Source organism: Dioscorea cayenensis, chromosome 1 (assembly GCF_009730915.1).
Source record: "Dioscorea cayenensis subsp. rotundata cultivar TDr96_F1 chromosome 1, TDr96_F1_v2_PseudoChromosome.rev07_lg8_w22 25.fasta, whole genome shotgun sequence".
NCBI lineage: Eukaryota > Viridiplantae > Streptophyta > Magnoliopsida > Dioscoreales > Dioscoreaceae > Dioscorea > Dioscorea cayenensis.
The window spans coordinates 26879002-26884450 of NC_052471.1; positions in this window are offsets into that span (position 1 = coordinate 26879002).

Sequence of the window (5449 nt, forward strand, 5' to 3'; positions counted from 1 at the left end):
TCTCATGAATCCGGGAGAACTCACAAGAACAATAGTAGTAAGACAACTATTATTTCATGAATAATAATCAAAGTTCAATGCTCCATGGGAGAAGGTACAAGTCTATTTATAGCCAATTTGAACTTCGGAAAGAAGAAAACTATCTTATTAAAATTTGCTAGGGAATCAATTTAAAAATAGTTAAATGAAATTGGAGACACCACCATTTCAATCTATTTATGTCCTCATTTCTGGTGCAAAGAAGTACGATTAAGGTAGAAGAAAACTATCTTATTAAAATATGCTTCCTCTTCTATAACAACTGAAGTATTACCATCCGTAGGTGATGTAATTGGCGTGGTCCTTGATAAGCTTAAGTCTGTTTGATACGATTACACATTCATGTGCAAGAAATTAATTCATCTAACTATTGTCATTTATTAGTAATTGCTGGCCACTTGGGCGTGTTGGTTAGCTAACATTGAAGTAGTTATTTCTCACGATCTTGTAAATGACTCTTTTGAAATTGCAACTTGATATGCGTTAAATGAATTCAGGATGTTACATTAGCTTTCGAGTTCTTTCAATAAATGGCTCATTTCATATTGGTCCCTTTTTTATTAGATTGAGGAGTTCCTTGCTAAGGCAGATGAGCTTGATGAAGAATCTTGCCATAACCAATTTCCAAGATCGGGTGAATTGCTATGTAAACACAAGGATATATTGGAATCTCATTTTGCCTATGGGCTTTGCAAAAAATGCTACAATAAAGTAAAGTCATTACCGATCTATCCTTCAAAATTTTTATAATTTTAATATGTTTCAATTATTAAGTAACTTTTTTTCCTTGAGTTTTGTAGTTCATTAAGATGTTAGGGGGTCCTTAGGGAGGCTCAGAACCACTTACTTTCCAGCTTGCTGAAAAGTAGAGAAAAAGGGAGTCTGAAAAAGAAGTGAAGCTGAGAGAGTCAGGCAAACTAAATGTTGGCAATGATTCTAGACAGGTAGTTTACAAGCTACACATATTTTCAGTAATCACAAGATAGTATATTTGCAAGTTGCTTATTATGTACAAGATACATGGTTCGTAAGTCTTGCATGTGGTGGTTTTTGTTGGAGCTGAAATCACTGGAAAATGGAAAGTGAAACAAGTGTTTGATGCAATGTCGAGTATAGACTCATATGTTTGATAAAATGCCAGAGTCTTCTAGTTCCTGGGTTTTACTCAGTCAAAAAAAAGACTTTGCTTTTACTATGTCCAACCAACCACACACCGGTTCTTCTCTACTATTTAAATAAAAAAAGTAAACAGACAACCTGACACAACGCAACTAAACTATTTGTTGATTAAAACAAAGTAATACCCCATTGGATATAACATTAGTTAAACTAGTCCAGCATTGGCTGGTTACACAAACCTAGAGATATGGGTTAATATTTAACTCATTTCTCTTTTCAAAAGCCATCTAACATAACTACTATAGAGATACTTCCACTAGCTCTCTTCACCTGATGCCCATATTTCACTATTCTTATTTTGTACAGTAGCATGTTTGTATTGTGCCTTCCCCATTATCTTCATAGCGACCTCCTCAGCATCATGCTCCCCGGCCTCCGCCCATACTACAGCTGCATGACTCTGAGTCTTCACGTCACCGGGTAGTACATCATTTTTAATCATCTCTTTGACACCCCCTCTTGATTGCCAATTGGTCATTTGTAGAGCAGTGATGAAGTGAGATTATTTCATCTGTAACTAGTCCCCGAATGAAATGGAACCACATATCATTGTGCTTGGTTCTTCCATGATGAGCAGGGTTCCTTGCAATTGCAAATGCTGATTGACTATCGCACCATAACATAGTTGTACTATTAAACACAACTCCACAGTCTTGCAAGATTCTCCTCAGGCACACAATTTAACAAGCTGCGGATGTTGCTGCAATGTATTCAGCCTCCGTTATTGATAGTGCGACAATCTCTTGCTTCCTTGAAACCCAGGATATTGGACTTGAACCAATAGAGAAAAACATGCCAGTTGTGCTCTTTCAGTTTGACTTACAGCCACCCCAACCGCTGTCAGAATAGGCTTCTAGAACTCTTTCATCACCTCGTGAGAACCAGAGACCATATTCCATTATTCCAGCTAGGTATCTCACTACTCTTTTGGCAGCTGAGAAGTGATCCTTACTGGGATTGTTCATATACCTCGACAGGTAATTTACAGCATAACATATGTTCGGGCGAGTGTGAGTGAGATAGATTAACTTACCCACTAATCTTCTGTACATCCATGGATCAGCAAACTCTTCTCCAGGCTAATTCTGGAGTCTATCATTCACCCCCATTGGAGTAAGTACTGGCTTGCATTGTTTCATATTAAGCTGATATAATAAGTTCACAACATAACTCTTCTGCATAACAAATATCCCATCAGAAGACGAAGAAAATAACTCATAGTTCCCATATCAGACATCTCAAATGTCTTTTCCATTTCGGCCTTGAATTGGGTTATAACTGCATTTTATGAGCTAGTATAGATGATATCATCAACATATAGACTAATTAACCAGCTCTCATCATTTCCTTGCACCTTCTTATATAATGTGTGCTCACATTCACTTCTAATATACCCATGTTCTCTGAAATGTTGATCAATTCACCCATACCAAGCACGAGGTGCTTGTTTCAATCCGTAAAGAGCCTTCTTCAGGCGATACACTAGATGTTCACAGCCTTCAACTTCATATCCTTCCGGTTGAACAACATACACTTCTTCTTGTATCTCCCCATTTAGAAAAGTTGTCTTGACTTCAAAATGGTATACAAGCCACCCTGCATGAGCTGATAGAGCCAGTACAAGTCTCACAGTCTCTAGATGAGCAACGAGCGAAAACACCTCCTCATAGTCAATGCTGAATTTTTGTATGTACCCCTTAGCCACCAACCTGGCTTTGTCTCTCATAACTTGACCTTCTACATTGCATTTGGTCTTATAAATCCACTTAAGACCCATGGCATGCTTCCCTTTAGGCAAATGACATAGTTCCCATGTGTTGTTACTCACAATTGATGCCATCTTTGCATCCATCGCTTGGAGTGCCTTCTCGCCAGTCTTCACATAAGTGGGATTAACTCTCACCTCATGGTCCTGTAAAGTCCCATATAGGTCATCGAGTGTGAGCGTAGCTATCTTCTTCGAATCTTGTATAGCCACAGCTACCCAATCAAACTTTGGTGCTAAGCTCTGAAGAACATTGGACACCACTTCAGATTCCTTCAGTTTGTGACTGAGAGCCTTTACTTGATTCACGATAGAGATAACTCTAGATATGTATTCCTAAATAGCTTCATCATCACCCATTTACAAGGTCTCAAAGTTTTTCCGAAGAGCTTGTATTCTCACCAACAAAACCTTAGACGTACCTTGATAATGCTTTCGAAGAATCTCCCATGCTTCATGTGCTGATTTTGCCTCAGCAATCTGGTCCAAGTTAGGCCCGTCCACTACCTGCTGAATCAAGCACATCGCCTTTGCATCACGTTTCTTATTTTCCCTCTCCACAGCTTTTTCCTTCGATTCAGCCACGCCCTTCTCTACTAGATCCCATAACTCAAATGATCTGAACACCGTCTTCATGCGGAGACTCCACCTGCCATATTCTTGTCCTATGAACATCAGAACAGATGGCTGAGAAAGGGTCACTAGTTGCTGGTCGCCATGTTTAGTCTTCTAGCTCTAATACCAAATTGTTTTTAGCTTAAATCACTGGAAAATGGGAAGTGAAACAAGTGTTTGATGAAATGTCCAGTATAGACTCATATGTTTGATAAAATGCCAGAGTCTTCTGGTTCCTGGGTTTTACTCAGTCAAAAAAAGACTTTGCTTTTACTATGGCCAACAAACCACACACCGGTTCTTCTCTACTATTTAAATCAAAAAGGTAAATAGACAACCTGACACAACCCAGCCAAACTATTGGATGATTAAAACATAGTGATACCCCATTGGACATAACATTAGTTAAACTAGTCCAGCATTGGCTGGTTACACAAACCTAGAGATATGGGTTAATATTTAACTCATTTCTCTTTTCAAAAGCCAACTAACATAACTACCATAGAGAGACTTCCACTAACTCTCCTCACCTGATGCCCATACTTCACCATTCTTATTTGGTACAGTAGCATGTTAGTATTGTGCCTTCTCCCATTCTCTTAACAGCGACCTCCTCAGCACCATGCTCTCTGGTCTCTGCCCATACTGTAGCTGCGAGACTCTGAGTCTTCACCATCACCAGGAAATACATCATTTTCAATCATCTCTTTGACAGTTTTAAAAGTATCATATTATTATTCTTTTGTTTATTAATGTATTAGTTAATTAATTAATTTATTGTTATTATTATTATTATTTTTATTATTATTATTTATTATTATTATTTCTTCTTCTTCTTTTTCTTATTATTATTATTATTATTAAATATTTATTATTTATTATTACTAATTATTTATTCTTATTCTTATTATTATTTATTCTTCTTCATCTTATTAGTTTATTAATTAATTAATTATTATTATTATTTATTAATTATTAATAATTATTATTATTCTTTTTTATTATTATTCGGTTAAGCAAAACTCTAGGTTTAAAAGTGATAACTATGATGCCATTCTACTAAAGGAACACTAGCATTAGTTGTTGTGAAGCATTGAGCACTTGAAGGAACATGCTAAAAAGTAAATTAGTAAAGGTAGTTTATATTTAATGATGAAAACTTTATTTGTGTATATATTTTAAGATACTAACCTTGCTGTATTATATTATTATCATGCTTTATCATATTTAGTGACTCAAATTTATTTAAAAAAAAACTATTTTTGTGTTTAAACATACTTGCAATATTAGTACAGGCTATCTTTCTAGTTAATAATCATATTCTCCTTGATTTAATCTCCAATCCCTTGAAATCCTTAAATAAGCTCTAGTTCTATGAATTGGATTCACCTATATGTAAGTTGTTAGGAAAGATTTGTATGGCCAATTGAAAAAAAAAAGGTTGTAGTAAAATTTTAGGGCAGTACTATAAGGAAAAGTTTAAAGGAATGATGGAAAAAGAAAGGAGCCTGACAAGGGAGCATTTTTTGCAGAGTATAAAAGGTATAATGTAGATTGTATTAGAGTTGATACTTGGGATCAACTGATTGATATTTTGTGCAATACTAAAGCCTGGAAAAATCAATTTCAGAAAGACAATTAAAATTAAGACTTAGACAAATACGGAAACATTACCAAGCATATAGGTGGATCAATTCCTATTATGCTTCATGCAGAGAGGATGACATATATTTTTATATTTCTTTTACTTATGTGTATCACGAATAACTTATGCCAAAAATTTTGTATAAGGGAAACAATTGAAAAGAAAACCAACATGCAGAGAAGTGTTGAATCTTATTGACAAATGTA